The sequence below is a fragment of the Calidris pugnax genome, unplaced genomic scaffold (assembly GCF_001431845.1).
Source record: "Calidris pugnax isolate Ruff unplaced genomic scaffold, ASM143184v1 scaffold28, whole genome shotgun sequence".
NCBI lineage: Eukaryota > Metazoa > Chordata > Aves > Charadriiformes > Scolopacidae > Calidris > Calidris pugnax.
This window is the reverse complement of record NW_015090842.1, coordinates 372,606-390,390: the sequence shown is the minus strand read 5'-3', so window position 1 is coordinate 390,390 and position 17,785 is coordinate 372,606. Positions and strand designations below refer to the sequence as shown.

At 48.0% G+C, this 17,785-nt stretch overlaps 1 long non-coding RNA gene across 2 annotated transcripts in view; it reads right to left on the bottom strand.

Moving 5' to 3' along the window:
- Positions 1 to 17,785, bottom strand: part of LOC106888101 — a 141,253-nt gene that overhangs the window by 50,719 nt on the left and 72,749 nt on the right. The window contains exon 1 of one of the 2 annotated variants that reach the window (XR_001412038.1): positions 11,664 to 11,813. The exons of the other annotated variant lie outside the window; for it this stretch is intronic. This is a non-coding gene — a long non-coding RNA (uncharacterized LOC106888101). Of the gene's footprint in view, positions 1 to 11,663; positions 11,814 to 17,785 lie in introns of those variants that run through there. 2 annotated transcript variants of the gene reach the window in all.

The following is a 17,785-nucleotide window of genomic DNA, read 5'->3' as shown; positions in this document are numbered from 1 at the left end:
TCTGGTACCATGGAGCAGTCAGTACCAATAAAGAACATTTTCTTCCATATTTCCTCCTTGGAGCTGCTGAGGACACAGGGAGGGAAGGAGCCCCGCTCCCTTCCTGGGCTGCTGTGGGACCATCGATGGAGCTCCCTGCACTGGGCTGCTCTCCGGGAGAACCAGATCAACTGCTCACTGCAGACATTCTGGGAACGTGCGTTTTGGCCCAATCCTTCCCATGGATTTTGTCCCAATTCCAGGCAAATTAGACAGCCCCACTGTGCCTGCATTGATTACCCCATTGTTCTGCACAGCGGCAGTCAGTCTGATGCCTCAGGGAAACGTTAGAAATGTGGTGTGAGCCCTGTAAGCTCTTCAGAGCATGGAAAGTAAATCTGACCTGTCCCAAAAGAACGGGACTTGGTGCGAAGTAGCTGGTGCACGTGCGTGTGTTTCTGTCCTTCCATGGTTTGGGCCTGTCCTTTGCCACGTGAGATGTGGAGCAGGGATGCGGACCCAGCACAGAGAGAGGAACTCTGGGGGATGCAGCTGAAACGGTAGCTGGGTTCAATGAATTCATTCCAGAAACTATAGAAGGTGGTGGCCAATTATGTGAAAGGGGGGGCAGAAAACACCATCACAGCCCTCTACTGAGAAGAAACATACACTCTCAGCAGCATTGCCTTGCACTGCAGAATCCTTGTCAGCCTGTCCCTGACAAAATGGGACCCAACACCCGAGTTACTTGTGCCGGTGTTCTGCAGTATTGACTAAACAAGCTTTGGCAAACATTCATTAATCCCATAACTGCCTCCCGTGACAGATCACAGCATGCCCTGATTTGACTTACGTGTGCTGTTGGAGATCAGTCACTCAGTCAGACACAAGCAGAATCCAGGAATCCTGCCCCAGTCTCCTGTTACCCACCCCGGACTCCAGCTGGGAGCTGATTTCATCACTCATTTCAGCGCCGAGGAGGTGCCAGCCACCAGGATCCAGGAGGCAGTTACCTCAGTGCTTGGGGAAACGGGAAGAACCGCATTCCCTGGGCAGGGCTGTGGGTACCTGCACACACACTGAAACTCCCCCCAGGCTGCAGCTTCAGCGCTGGACACAGCAGAGGCCGCGCTGGGCACTGCTTGTTTTCATGGTGAAGTCTGTAGAGATCTTCCAGCCAGTCCGTTCAGAGAGCTCCCTGCAGTCCTGAGACCCTCCAAACACTGCCCAGCCCCGGCACGAGCCACCACAGGGAAAATGCACAGGGTGCAATTAAAGACTATCATTTTACTCGGACACACTGGGGACTTGAAACAAAGCTGTGCAGGTGATCTTCATGATGGCATTTGTGTTCATCGAAACACACAGGAGCTAAGTACCTGCACATGCAGAATTCCCAAGTTCAACAGTGATTATGCCATGTCAGGCTTGCAAGATTTGGTTGTACACATCAATTATTAACAAGGGTCTTAATTTCTATATTGTTCTACGTAGTCATGTTGATTTTCTAAACCCCAAGATTTAGCTATTTTGCACAATCACTTGATGACCTCCCGCAAGCAAAGATGTTATCAGCTGTCTACTCTGTGTTTGCAAAGTCTTCAGGATAAATCCCGTCTTGCAGAATACGTAAAACTGCTTTTTGTCACCTTAAAATAGGCAGTGGTTCTGCCAGACAGATGTGAACACCAGATTATCAGTTGGACATTGTGGGGTTATTACCAATGCATCATTGTTTTTAATTGATTAATCAGATAAGGAAGGTTAGGAGTAGTTTTATAACAAATGGTAATTTTCTTCCTCTCCCATATGGGTACGCCATAGGAAGCAATAGACCACAGAAAATGGCTCCCCCCTTTGATTTTACTGCAGATCTGGCCACAGGAAATGTTGCACATTTGGATCAAGCAGGATAAACAGCAAGGGCTTCCTCTTTTGTGAAATCATCTTTTAGCAGCACCCCTCCCCAGGAAAATAGGTTTTCCACTTTACATAATGTTGCAGCAGCAGTGGTTTGTTCCTGGGCTTTTTCTGGGTAGGTTATGAACTTTACGGCTCTGACCACAGATCAGTTATTTATCATAACAGGAAAGATGAGACCAAAGATATTTCCTAACCTTCTTCTTTGCAGATCAGAGAGAAGCAAGCCACCAAACATTAACGCTTCATATCCAACTGACAAAGATTATACAGAAATATTTGTTCTAATCATATTTGGTTGAATTGATCTGTAATTTTAAACTGCAAGGAGCAAATCCATACACAGCGTTTCACTCAGATCTTTTCTCCAGTGCAGCGTGGTCAGTCTCCCCAAAGCAGACGGCCAGGTACAAAAAGAGTAATTTTGTTTAGAGACAAACTAAAGAAGGTGGGAGAGAAATATCTAATTCTAGAGAAGACTCCTCTGTTTGACATCTATTACACGGGTTCCCCTGTATCCTGACAGCATGTTAAATACATGAAAAACACCTTTAAAATATTGCTGGCGACAAAAAGCTTTTCCTCCTCTGATGCACGAGGAGAACTGCCCCTTGGCACCAGGGAGACACCCAGCGCCGGCGGCAGAGCTGGCTCCTGTCTCTGCTGCAGGGGAACGTTAATAACGGCAGGAGAGAGAGCTGCTGCCTCCCGGTGCCCCACCACACGGCTGGGCTGCACCAGGGCCTGCACCACAGCCCGAAGACGGGTGTCTCAGGCAGGAGCAGCACGGGCGGCGTTTGGGGGGGAGCTGGGACAGACGGACACCTCTCTCACAGCGAGGTGCTGGGAGCGAGCCCAGAGCCCTCCCAGCAGCGTGCCCGCAGGTGACAGCGTTAAGAAATGAAGGGTTTGGCACAAGTACCCAAGCCTTTATTCCTGCCACCCTGGCGCAGCGCTCGGCCCCTCTGCAAACGCTGCTGCAGGCAAGGCACAACCCCCTGCCCCAGCTGAGGACACAGCTCCAGACAGCACCTTCACCCTGCGCTTGCCAGCGAAAGCCTCCGTCCACTCCTGGCACGTTTGCCCCGGGTCTAGGATGCATTTTGCTTCTAGTCCTGGAGACTTTGGTCTCCACTTGCTCTTCCACCCTCCCCTGTGTCCAGGTGGCCCCAGCCCGTGTTTCCACAGGCTGTTTCTGGCACGTTCCCCCAGGATGTTGGTCATCACAAAATCAATGGAAAAGGGAATCTCTCCTGCAGTCCTTCACCCCTCAGGAGGTTGCTTTGGGAAGATCTTTCCTGCTCATCTCAGGTGAGGGAAATGCATTCAGACCCGCAACAGGGGAGGTGGACGTCATTGGTGACACTACAGAAGACACACCTGACCAAAAGGCTGTTTGAAGCCATGAGGCTCTAGCACCGGCTTCAGGAAACTTTAGATCACATTCCAAATGGATTATTTTTGTTTCCTTTTGACATCAGTTGGGCACTTCCTAGTTCACAGGAGCCTGAACACCCAAACAGGACTCAGCAGGCTGGAACTGCAAGACACAGAGAGAGATCCTGCAAGCCCGGATTTGCCGAGGCCCATCCCAGCAGAGCCGTGGGTGAGGGCAGCTCATGGGGCGTCACCCCCAGAGCCGGCTGTGGGGCACGTACCGCCCGCCCCAGCCCTGGCACCAGCCGGCACACGGAGAAACAGACACTCAAACACCACCTTGACTTTAACCCAACACAATGCCCAACTCTACAAAAAGACCTGTTTCCTTGCTGGAAAGAACATCAAGAGAATATATGCGATTAGCACTTTCAAAAAGCTTTGAGTAGCTCCAGCCGACTCACCAGTGTGTCTCAAGGTTAACACCTCCTGACTGAGAAGTACAGTCTTTATCAGCCCACCCCTGAACTGCGTGCCTTGCTCCTGCACCCACAGCCAGGCATAAAGTCTGTGGCCACCCTGCTGTTTAGAAAACCCTCTCCAATTAAAATAGATAGATAGATAGATAGATAGATAGATAGATAGATGAGCAGCAATTAAATTTAAACTCATTTGTTCCTGAAATTACTGGATTTCCTCTGAACACGAGTCTGGCTGTTATGCAAATATCTGAAATCTACTCGGTTTAATCCTTTAAAAGGAATTCTACTTTGTGTGGTAAAGAAAACTTGACTGCTGGCCTTTCTGAATCACAGCCCTTCTGTTTAAGCAGAAATGTCATTTATAATAAATACAGTATTGGTGGAAGAAAGACAAAACTATTGTCTGAGAAGAACAAGCTATTTAAATTCCACAATGATGGAGAAACTGAAGGGAGAGAGGTGGCTGAGGGGCTTTGTGAGTCGCACAATGCCTCCAGCACCATAACGAGCCTAGAAAATAATAGTGATGTGCTTCGGGGTTGTGTCTGTTTCAAACAATGATGACAACTCTTCCAGTCTCGTTTTAGGACTGTTGCTGTTATGGAAACTTTCCCTCTCCTCTTCAGCTCGATTCTGTGTCTCTACGACACTAATGAATCACAGCTGACACTTCCGGGGCTCCGCCTCTTTTGAAGACATTTGCTTCCTTTGCAAGCTCCTTGGTCAAGTCTGAAATCTTATTTTCAGAGGCCAAATGAACAGTATGAAGGGAGTTTTGAGGATTAATTGAGAAACACGTGAAAACAGCAACAACTATTACAGTACTGGTACTTCTACCACTGATGTCTTTCTAAATAACGCCCTTAAATCTTTGAGAGGCACTCAGGTGTAGACAAAAAAAGAAAATAAATGCAAATCAATAAAATAAATTCAGATTCCCCTCTCTGATCTCCTGCGTACCCATTGCCCGCTTTCCTGGGACTAAGCTGTACGGCGCAGGGAATACTATTACCTCTCCTGATGGAAACCTGCACAGGTTCTCACAAGGGCTCGGGGCAAGAACTATTTCTGCGGGTGGTTTGGAGCACTCCTGGGCACTCAATCATTTAAATCACTTTTGCAAACAAGACTCATGTTCCCAGGGATTAGATCCACAAAGACCATTGTCAGGCTGACTGAAGGGCTGCACCGTCCCACAGTGGCTGCAGCCCTGGGCACAGCTCCCCCTTCAACACCCCCAGAGACAGACGCCAAGGCAGGAGGAGTGCACAGGGAAACCAGGCACCTCCATCAGCCCACAGAGACAGACGCCACGTACCAAGGAGACAGACGTATCTCTGACCGCAGTAACGCTACACACCTCCTGCTGGGCTGCAAAGGTGCAGAGCCCCCTGCCCACATCCCGACCTGCTGGGTGGTACTGGAACCACCGGCCCTTTCTCCCAGCCCTGGCAGGGCCAGCACCTCTTCCTTTCCCAGCCCAGTGGCGACAGGACTCATCCCAGACATGGGGGGCTGGAGTCATCTTCCTCTGACTGATGGGAGTTGTCCTGGTGGGTGCACCCACCTCCCAGGTACCTGAGGGACCCCGGGAGAGCCTGCTCTGAACTCCGGAGCAAGGCTGGCAGTCTCGAGTGTGGGGCATCATGCCTGCTCCAGAAGAGACGCCAGCACAGCCCAGAGCAGCCAGTGCCAACCCCGTCCCCTGGGGTGCCCCTCCAGCTGAGAGCTCCCTGAGGAACAGCAGCAAAGCGGCGTGGGGACCCCTTACAGCTCCCACCCTGCGAGCTGGAACAAGGACACCACAGCCCCCAGTACAGCCTCTGCCTGAAACAGCAGCCAGGTGGTGGGGACAAGGGTGGACCATGCACTGCAGAGGGATGGGATGGGATGGGATGGGATGGGATGGGATGGGATGGGATGGGATGGGATGGGATGGGATGGGATGGGAGGCAGCGTGCTCAGCAGAGGGGCAGCTCTGTGCAGTTCCCGTGTGTGTAGTCTGACTGTAGCCCACTAATATACAACCCATTTCTGACTCTTAATGAGGGTGAAAATTCTCTTTCAGCATTTTTACAATTATTAGGCCTCCAGGAGTTTTCACTGGGAATCACTGACAAGCTCCTGTCACAAGTACAGATAACTCCGTGTTCAATGGCAGAGTTTGGCTGACAGTTTTACTACACTCCTGAGCCCAACAATCAACTGCATTTAAGGCCAGATGACTCTCCTGTTGTACATCCATATATGCTTTACAGTACAGCTGTAAACAATAGTGAAAGCCTCTACAGGAAATTAGATTTGCAGATTTCAGTTTTTAGAGGTAGGGCAAATTAACTTGATTATTTAGTGCTGATCCGTCACTGATGCATTTTGCGTTATGCATTCCCAGGGACCTATCCAAAGTGAGACACACAATGCGAGATTCAAAGTCCCATTGTCACCCTAATTTTAATTTTACTCACTTTGAAACCTCCTTCTAGCAAATCATTCGGTTACAGTTTTCATGAGCTCTAATACCAAGAAAATACACTTATTCACTAGCCTAATCACACCACGCGGCAACAGAAAGGGCACAGACCACATGAATTTCTTCCCAGTAGAACTATATGCTGTGAGCATTTTTATTAGCACTCATCCTCTAGATGAAGCTGTCCCTGAAAATCAGCCTAAATAACACCCAGCGGGGTCTCAGTGAACAGCAACAGGAGACCCCTGGCAGCAGGGACAGACCAGGGGATGAATATCAATCTCAAAGTAGATAAATTGTATATTCAATACAGATTTTAATAAAGTATGATGTGGACAGCATGAGTGAGGTACTAATTGCTTCACAACAAAGAAATAAGCCACACAAATAAGATTCCATATTCTAAAACTACGATTCAGATCTATCCCAAAGCAGGCGCCAGTCCCCAGATCAGCCTAAGGAACAGCAAGGAGAAGAAAAGCCATCCAACAGAGGCACTAACAACAACGCACAGCACACAGGAAGAGGTGCCATGTACTGCTTATGCATTCATGAAACAATTTTCTAGCTTTGATAGTGAATTACAGCAGACCACAAAAAAACCCCAAAATAGTGCAAAATGCTACTGGTGAACTGCTTCCCTAACCCGAGCGACTAAAAGTTACCTACTTTCTCATATAACCATTGCCTTAAGTATTTGAGAAGCACCTCTGGGAGAAAAAGTATTTCCATTTTTTAAAGAAAACGAGTTTGTCTGAAAATAGATTGTCCATGGATCGTGAAAGAGCTGCGGCATTTCGGATGTAACCTTAAGAGACCAGTGTTAAATTACCTCCTGTCTAGGTAAAAAGGGAAACAAGGCCCTGGGAAAAGACACGGCAAAGAGAGGGGAGAAGAAGACTTGGTAAACTTGGAAACTCTCTACGAGCGGAACTACCCCTTGCTAGAAAGGCTGTCCTGTGAGATAGGTGTTACAGACTAAAAATAAAAGTGCTAGAAGTTCCCATCCCTTCTCAGGCACCAAGGTGCTGGCGGCACTTCGGTGCCTCCCTGGGGGCCAGCACAGCCGGGCCCTTCGTGGTCCCCAGGGAAGGCCACCGGCCGAGCCACGGCAGGAGCCCCGGGGCAGCAGGCAGGAGGAGGGTGGGCATCCAGCCAGCAGAAGACGTCCGATGGAGGGATTTAGGTCTTAAAATGAAGCAGTACACGCTGTTTTAAAAGCTGAAAGGGAGAATAGGGAAGATTTAAGAATGGTGGGAAAAGGAGAGAAAAGAAATGACTGCCCTTCTGTTGGAGTTCTTGGGAATACTTCACTCATTCTACGTAACTCATGTGCAATCTGAGGTGTGGACTGAAGGAAAAGCTATTCTCACTCCATCAGTGAGATTGCATCATTGCCTTGAAAACAGACCAGAATTCTTTCCCAGGAAACATGCACTGGGATTTATTAATTCTCTCCCAAACTCAGATTATCATGAAGTTTACACGGGTTAAACTGGCAAGAACATAATTTCTCATCTTCGAGAGCACAGGAGAGCTGTAAAGTGGGGATTTGTATGGAAAATTCAGCTGTGGTGGAACATGTGAAATTGTGCGTATCCACTATCCCTGGGAGGACTGGGAAGAGCCAAAGACTGGCAGGCAGCGAAGACAAAGCAGGGCAAATTCACACCTCCTGTTGTCCCCAGAAGTGCAGCGTCCCACACCGCAGCCTGTGGAACCGGCCGTGGGGAAGTGTGGCTTTGATGGAGCGATGCCCGTATGGGAGAGGTGACAGCCACCTCCTGGGAGCTGTGGGGGGCTGCAGGGGCACCCCTGGAGCCACCCTGCCTTGTTCCCCCATGGGGCAGAGACAGCCCTGGTGTCCATCTGCCTGGCCCCAGGGTCGCCCTGCAGAAGCTCTGCCCGTCACAGGCTGTGCAGAGCCAGGGGCACTTGGACTAACACCCTCTTACCCCTGGGAAGAAAAACCCTCCCCGTTCTTGCAGCGTCGCAGGTACACGGATCATTTCAGAGAGGAGCTGGGACACTCATCTCCTGCCTCACAGTGCCATATAGAGGGGTTTTATTTCCTTTTCTTTAGCTCACTTGGGCCAGGGTCAGCCAAAGTACAGCCTGCAGCTGCTCCCTCCTTTGATTATTGATGAGGATTAGGTTTTATTTTTTATATACAGCTCCGTAGGTGTGCAAGACATTTTACACAAATACACAAGGACAGGACTCTGAAGAGTTTAGACAGCCCAAACAAGTCACAGCACAGCTCGTGAAGACACAAATATGATTAAAGGCTTATTGATGTAAGCTCCATGTGTATTTTACTAGGTGGACAAAACGTAGGTTGCTTTGTGTGGCCTTTTTTCTGAAGGCAAAGGGTCATTTTTATGCATGACACTTCAACCTTTTGTTATAGCAATCTGTGGTTTCAAAGCCTAGCTTACAGGACTCCCATATCCAAGCTTGGCGAGGCGATTTGCTTCAAAAATAGCTTGTGAAAAGGTTCAATTCAGATTAGCACTTGGGAAATAAACATTATTGGGTAAAGGGCAGAAGATGGCCCTTTGCTCTTGCTCCAGAACAAAGCCTGTGTTCCTCCAGCTCTGCCTACAGGACTTAATAACAGCTGCAAGGATGAGGGACTACTTTCCCAAGCTTTCTAAGCCCTTTATTCTCCCAGGAGTAGTCCCAGGAGTCGGGCAAAAGAACAACAGGATTTGCCCCAAAACACAGAGAAATTGTGTCCTTGTACTTAAAACAAACAAACAAACAACAACCTGTAGTATGCTTTGTCCTGCTGTGTCACCTCTCTGCTGCTGGCACCTCCTTTAGGGTTACAGCTACATCCACTGCCTGTCACCCCATTTCTCACTCCGGTCCTTCCCTTCCGCTCCCAGCGATGAGGGTGAGGGCCAGAGGCAGCCTCGCACCACTCTCCGTGCACCTCAACGTGGGAAGACCTTCTGTAAACTTTTAAACGAGTCTTTGCCGAGTGGTTTCCTAACATCCCCTTGTCTGTCTTACTGCCTGCGCCTCCCCGTGACACTGCCTCAGAACAGGAATAAAGCGATCCCTCTCCTCATGCTCGAACAATGTGAGCGAGTTTGAGATGGCAATGTTTTATCTAGCTGTGATGTAAGCCAACTGCAATATGCTGTGAGTAGGTGTGTGTTGAAATGGGATAGGATGGGCAGGTGAGGTGGCTGTTCAAACACCCCGGGGGGTGCAGAGGCCCCGCAGCACTGATGGCAGCGGCACAGGGGGCTGGGGAGGTAACCAGGCTCCTCTTCGTGATGCTCCCCCGGGGGCTCGGGCTCAGAGACACAGCCCTGATTTCAGAGGTGGTAGGTAATGCCAGCTGGGAACAAAGCTCTGGAAAATAGGCTTACCGTGTCCTCTGTGTCCTCAGGGACACAAAGGAGGAGTTGTCACTTTCTAAAACTCCACCCTGAACTGTCCCCAGTTCGTACCAGTACATACCCCAGTAAGTGAAAGGAGGACAGTAAGTTTAAGCCTCTAATCTACCTTCCAAAGGGGACTTTAAGAGGCTTTGGGATAAGCATGCAGTCAAAACAAAATTTATGCTGAAGATGAAAAACCAGGTAAGGTTCAATAATGAGCAATTCTGCTGATGACTGGAGCATGGCTGCAGCTGACTGCAGGAAGACTGGAATGATGGAGACCAACACCAACCCTCATCGAGATAGTCCTCGGGACTCCAAGTGAGATGTGCCAAGGCCTGAGGCTTACAACAAGGAGAAGAGTCAACACAGGAAGATGGAGAACCAACTTGGCACACCTGAGACCCACGGCACAAGCAACACTCCCCATCAAAGAGCTCTAACATTACTGAGGAACGGTATTTGGAACCGGCTACCCAAGGGCTCCCAGATTTGACAATATAGCAGTATTCTGAGCCAATATGAAGCAATAGGTATCCAAGAGGATGGCTGTATCTAAAGAACACAACTGGCAGGACAGGACTTAGAGCCTTCACAGAGCTATCCCTGCAAGATACGCAGGGCTGTCCCTAATGGTTCAGCAAGACGCTCTCTGATTCCTGGAGCCTCTGAGTCAGCAATATTTACTGGAAAGGACGCAAAAACGGATGCCTCGAGTAAAAGCAAATCTACAAACCAGCCTTTCAGCTAGTGAAGAAGGGCACTGATTAATGAGCTGGCATACACAGGCAAACTTTTTATTCCATCAACTTTACAGGTTGGCTAAATGCCCCCAAAATTTTGCAAATCTTGATTGCTCCTAGGGGACTATCTCTGTCTGGTTAGTTTATTTGTTTGTACGTACATTCGGTAACTAAGGTCAAAAGTTTTATAGCAGCAACTGTCTCTGAACTGTTACTTGGCTTTGATTTTTCAGCTATGGCACTGAGAATTTTATGCAATGTTGTTAATAATAGAAATGCACTTTGTTTTAATTTTAACTAATTATAGATTTGCCTGATGCAGTATTTCATATGCATGGGTAAAAGGTAATTGTTATACCCTTATAAAATCTAAAGATTAAATTCTGCTTTTTAATTACAGAGATTTCACTGGCGCTGCAGAGGATTCAGTTATATCAGAATTCATCTACAATAATGGTTTAGCCAGGAGATAAGGGAAATTACCTGTTACCTGATGTTAGATCAAACATCCTCTACAACCTCTAGAGATGACTGCCCTGACAGCACCACGGCGGAGTCTGAACAAAGGCGACTGATTCCAGGCTGCAAAATTCACCTCACCAAATGTGACCCGTGCAAGTCCTGTGCAACCCAGCACCAGCCCCTGCACTTACACGTTCAAAGCCATTCTTATTCCACCTGATCTCCAGCCCCATTCACAGCATTTGAGAAAACTTGCACAAAAGAGTTCTATTCACACCAGTTTTAAAGAAACATCCAATCACGACATTTCCACCTCCTTTAATTTTCTAAAGCAAGCGTTTGTAGGCCAATAAAATCATTTGGTATCATCATTCACTTTAGAGTTAGATGCATACACAGAGCAAATACTGTCCACAAAACCCAGGAGCAGAGATGATGCCACCTATTTAGGTGACCCTTCCTTTACAAATCTTAATAGAAGCAGCAGAAGTCTGAAGACTGCCTACTTGGTCTTTTGTGGCTAACGTCCACAAATAACCCTATGAAATAACATCTGCAGAAAGTGGGAGTTCCACGAACACAAAAGTAGCTAAACTCACTGTGCAAGCAATCTGCAGTTAGCAATACTGCAGGCTTACTGACAGGCAGCTTTATTTAAAGTTTCCATCGATAAGCTGAGAGGAAGGAACATAGTCTTAAGGAGTGAAGAAAGCAGACGTTTTCACCTTTAATATAAACTGCAAAAAGAAGCACCACCACAAGCATCCACAACAAAGGGCCCCTCTGGGCATGATGCCACCATCACCACTGCTTTCCATTATCAGTGTATACTCACAAGAATTACGATGTTCAGGTTCCATTTTGAACTCCCGTTCATCAGTGTATAAACTTGTCTTTTTTCATTTTCTTCAAACTGAAATTTGGCAGAGGAGTGCTGGTGGGTGGGGAGTTTTTGGAAAGATTATTATTTTTAAAATTTGGTCTTTTCAAACTGTTCTAAATACAGCAGTGGGGAATATGCCCTGAGGAGCAATGCTGTTGCACGTCTCTCAGGGGAGGGGTACTGACAATTAGATATTGTCAGTCTCTTATTCAGTGCAAGAGGAAAACAAGCGTTGGCGTTTCAGGCCAGCTCAGGGAAGGCCTGTGGCCCAGCAGAAACGATGATTTCAGGGTGATGCTGAGGGGCAGGAGGCGGGAAGCTGTCCATCAAGGGCTCCCAAGGGTGGTCCGCAGCCCTCTTGCAACACACACGGCTTTTGTATGTGGCCTGAAGAGGACCCGGGGGTTGTGGCTGTCCTCCACAGAACCAGCTGATCGTCAAGGCTGCGGCAGCCGTAGGGTCTCCTACAGCAGCTGTGGGACGGGTGAACGTCTGGGCACTGGGATCCGTCAGCCTCCGAAAGCCTGGCCGAGCCTCCCCTCCGGAGCAGGCAGGCGTTCTGGCAGGTCTCACAGCTGTGTATTTCAGACCCCTGGCTATTTCTCCAGCCCTTCCCATTACTCCACATGACAGCAAGAATCCTGTGCAAGAGCTGGCTCAGGGGTGCAATATTTCCAGAACCAAGATGAATTTCTGCTGTCTGTGTACAGCCCGACTTGGGGAGTCAGAGCTGAGCACAGACGGGGACTGCACCCAGGGGCCACAGGGACAGACAGACCCCGTCTCTAGGAGACGCGCTCCAGAGGGAACAGCAGAAGCTAAATCTGAGAGAGGAAGAGGGGGATAAGGAGTGATAACCAACAGCAGAGCTGTGGCAGCCGAAACACCAATTTGCAACACTAATCCCCGAGCACTAGAATGCCCCCATCTCACATCCTCACACACCAGCACATCACCCGCCTCATCCGCCACAGAACCCCAGAAACCCCAAACAAGCCCCCTTAGAAGAGCTTGGGAACGTGGTCTAGAAACAATGACCTCCCCTTATTTACACGGATCCCAGCTCCCCTGCAAATCCTGTTTCTTCACTTTTTCTCATTTTTATGCCTTCCTGCACCATAGTCGCCAGAAGGATGCTGTAGATAATGTCAAAAGCAGTGAAAGTGCTTGCCAAGGGGCAAACACAGGGAAAAATGGGCTGTTGTGAAGAGCTGGACACACTTAGTTACGTTCTACAAGACCTCAGCCTTGCCTGAACGTTGCAGGGTGCTGTGATGGCCTTAATTCCTTTCGCCTAATGGAAATGTTCCAGGCCAACTGGAAAAAATGGCCTTTGGATCAGGCTCTTACCCGTAGTCTCTACACTTGCCAAACCCCAAAGTGTTCGTTCAGCTCCAGCCTGGAAAGATGCCAGAGACCTAGAGCTAACCACAAGAGAGAGGGGCTCAAAATTCATGACAGAAATTTTGAAGAACTTCTTCATTTCCAAAGATTTTAAAGAATTACGTATAAACGGATCTTTGTGTACATTTGTGATTATTTGGGTTGGATTACAGGGGAATTCCTAATGCACACTTATTGCTATCCATTGTAAGGTACCTTCCATCCATCCTGTTCTAAATAAATATTCAAATCACGCACAAATTGAAATGTTGGCAGCTGATCCTTTCAGCCCTGAGAAAACGTGACCATTCCACACCTGCTTGTATCTCACTGGATTCAGGGGGGTCACTCATTCACATTTGCAGGCCTGATTTATTTGTGTGCCATTTCATAGCGCGTTTAATTTATCAGCTACATGGCAAATATGATACAATTACCTAACGAGAATATGTAAAAAGTAGGGTATGACATGCAGCTCTATCTTTATTTCCTCCTGTGCTTCTTAGAAACTAATGCGATTACAAAGCCATTTTGATGAAGACGCTTTCGCTGACTCCTTCACACAAGAAGTTACTGGCAGGCTCTTATCTGATCCATCAGAAGAGCGTTCCTGGAAACAGGACAGTCCGTGGCTAGAGATAACACATTGTGGAATCTTCTGCACCTGCAGGGCTGCAGCATCCGCCCCCTTGGTCACGTGTAAGTCATGGCCATAAGAGATAGTCATTTCTGTCTCCACGCAGAGCTCCCCCACGCACGCTCCGTCCCGCAGAGCAGAAGTGGCAGCAGCAGCAGTTTCCAGCTGTGCAAACAGCATGAAACCCTTGAGGAGCCTGCTTTGGAGCTAGATGCCCTCCAGTCACTTGCTGTGGAAATGTGTTCGTGTAAGCCCATGAGGAGGAGGAGGAAACCTGTCCATTTATGGACCTGTACTCCCCCCATGGAAACCAAACAGCACCCACAGCTGATACCCCGAGGAGGCAGGTTCTGCGCTGGCACCAAGAGCTCACCAGTGACAGTCATTCCCATTTCAAATTCCTGACAACCATTTACTGCATTATGTTATTATTGGGAACCTGCACTAGGTATGATTTATTTTACAATATCCAAAGAGGAGCTGCTTAAAATTCTAGGAAAAACGTACCTTCTGTGTCCCTTCCCGCTGCCCATCTCTCCTTCCCTATTTCCAGCACACAGATGGCACAAGTCTTTCACAGTGGCTTCTAGGATCACCAAACTTTAGCTGAAGAAATCAGTGCTTTTAGTATATAATTGTCCAGGGTGGTAAGTGTCACAAAGTGTGCCATAATAGGGATGAGGCCACGGCTCACCATCTGCTGCCCTTACCCACCCAACTTCACCTGGATCACACTGGCCCCGGTGCCCCTGCCCTGTGGAAATGGCAGATCATGTCCCCCGGCAGCTCCGCTCCCAACCCGACCCCAAGTCAGGTGAGAACAGGAGACAGGGGCCAAGCAGAGAGAGTTCTGCATAGCTGCTCCCTAGTCACAGGCCAGCATCCAACGTGACACTCAGAGCCCATTTAAACCTTTATTTTTAAAAGGTAGGGAAACGATGTGACAATTTCTTTAAATCTGGGCAAAAAGAAATCACTCCCTGAATTATAATTTTGCTCTGCTCCGAGGGCTGCCACCCTGCTGGTTTAGCTATGTGGAAAGTCAGAGCCCTCCTTCTGTTCTAACATTTATTTTCTGCATCCTCGTTTTATTTTTAACAGCTTAGAAAGAAAGAAACACGTTATCGCATGACTGTCTAAAGCAAATAGTACATTGTGGTTTTGGGCTCGGACACTTGATCGTGTAACTTCCCAGCAACAAGCACTGTTCTCTCCGTAGGGCACTTCTGGTAACTCGCCTCTCCCAGCGCGCAGTAAGGAAAACTGTCACCTAGCGAGCGAAACAGCCACTTCTGCCTGCCCTCCCGGCTGAGAAAAAGCAGAAGAATGACACCAGGCTGCAACTATTATACAAGACATAACGCCGCTCAGAAAGCAGCAGCTGATTAACACCAGCGCCGGGCCTCGGACCTGCGGGCCGTGCTCCCGAGCCGCTGGAGGCTGCTCTGTGCCCCCGGCCGGGGCTCTGCTCGGCCCCGCGCCCCCACCTCCCAGCCTGGGAAAGGAGGGTGCTGCGGTTTATTTTTAAGCATTTCAGCAACTGACATACTGTACCTCAACTCCTTAAATGGTTACATCATTTTCACTGCTACGAAAAGTTCACTAAAACAGCATTTCAAAATCCCTCTCTATGTATTGTACTTTCTGTTCTCAGCTCTGGCTGTGGTTTGACTTCTGGCATCTGGAGTTCAGGCTACTGTGGCTGTGACTTCAGACAGCGATCGCTAATGAACACCCATCTTCTAATGATCTGAATGGGCTGCGTAATCAATGGAAACACAACCCATGCAGCTTTACACAATGGTCTGTACTTCACCTGTTTAGGTCCTGCTTATCAGTGGCTACTCCTCTGAGAATATTATTAAGACCCTGCAAAAGTACAAGCACCTTTTTCAGGTGCTTCATTCATTCCAACCTCTTAAGAGAAATTTCTGGACCCAGATTGACAGAAAATGTGCATGTATGTTAAAAACAAAATTAAAACATTTTTAAGAAAAAACTGTAGCTTCCGTCCTTGTGAAAGACACCACACAGCCACATTCAGCCCTTGTGCTATAAGTTGATTATTGCCTGTTTAGGCAGCAGCTGATAGATCTGGGTTTGTTACCAAAAATGACCAGAACCTGGCAAATTATTTTGGTGACAAGAGTATCTTCTGCATAGATTGCCCTGCCAATAACATGGGCTTTCTTAACTATATTTGATCTTAAATATATTCATGTTGGAAACTCATCAAATATACCTGTTTTCTCCCTTCTGAGTTTTGCCATATTTTCTGAGTTTGCTGCTGCGAAACTGCAATCACCGGGCTCTAGAGCAGGGGAGGGCAGTGGTCACAGACTGCCAGAAGAGAGAGTGGCAAAGGGAGGAGGAAGAGATTATTATAACATGTACAGAGAGAAATTATGGCCAGGACAACCAGGGGATCAGGCCTAGTCAGCATGGGTTTATGAAAGGCAGGCCATGCCTGACAAACCTGATCTCTTTCTATGACAAGATGACCCGATTATTGGATGAGGGAAAGGCTGTGGATACTGTATACCTGAACTTTTGAAAAGCATTCGATACTGTCCCCCATAGAATTCTTGTGGAAAAGCTGGCTGCACATGGCCTGGATGAGCATACAATCTGCTGGATCAAGCACTGGCTGGCTGGAAGGTCCCAAAGAGTGATGCTCAAAGGATTTAAATCCAGCTGGCGGCCGGTCACAAGTGGTGTGCCTCAGGGCTCAGTGTTGGGACCATTTCTGTTTAACATCTTTATTGACGATCTTGATAAGGACATAGGGTGTATCATCAGCAAGTTCGCAGATGACACCAAGTTAAGCAGGAGTGTTGATTCACATGAGGATAGGGAAGCTCTACAGAGAGACTTAGATAGATTGGATCATTGGGCCAACATTAATGGCATGAGCTTTACTCTTGTAAAGTTAGCCCAGAATTACCAGAAGCTGAGAAATATCACAATGACCTTGCGCATGCTTTAACAAGCGTAAGTCTAGGGGACGTTCAGCAGGCAGGATACTAAGACAGCCCCCACAGATAGGTACACTCACCACAGACGGGCAGAACAACTCATATCGTTCTGAGAGCTGATAAAGGCAATATAAAACCACTTTGCCATGATAATAAGGAATCTTTACACTGCCAGAGCAAAGAAATCTAATCTTTCGGCATCTGTTCACATGATTAGCATCATTGATTATTCATGCAGTCTCCCCAGGAAAGACCAGATGGTTTATTCACTGGGTTTGAATCCCTGATTTTCAACTTAAATCTCTGTCCCTCAGGACAGGAGCAGGAGTCATGCAATTAGCAGCACAGGAATGCCGCTAGGAGGTAGGCAGTAGATCTCATCTGGAAAGTTCAATGCATTGCAAAGATGTTACACACTTTCCCTCAAAGGAAGCATTATGCTAATGCAGCTGAATTCACCGAATTCAAGCCATGGTCACTTTTCGTGACCTCACTTCCCCTTCTCCTGCCCAGGACCTTTGACTACAGGAAGGGGCCTTGGCCTGTTCCTCTCCAGTACCAGCAGTATGGGGAAAGTGCTCCTCTGCGCATCTCACCGAGACGGGGCACCACCGGTTCTGTGCAGAGGCATTCCACACACCAGGGCCTATGGCACTAGCTCTAAAACCACACAAGCCGGGGGGATTCAATCACTGAACACGTCTTTCCTAGTCATTATTTTCAACTGGTCTGGAACCAAGCCGTTGTCTTGCTGCACCAGCCGCGGTGCAGCTTATCTTCCAGCACTATTTCCCACCCCACCCTTCATCACAGCCTCTACACTCAGGGTTTTCTCTCCTGTAATTGATGTAATCCTACCATTGTCTAACGTGCTGATTTCAACTGTAATCATATCAGAGCTATAGCAACAAATTTGCAGTGAAATGTTACAGTTAAGGAACTGCAAAGAATTACTTGAAGGTATTGTGTGAAAGTAACAGCAAAAAAATGGATCCTGCTGATAATCAAAATAAAAAGCGAACATTCCAAATCTGCATGGTTTCCATTCTTTGTGTACTTCTGTTACTGAAATCAGAACA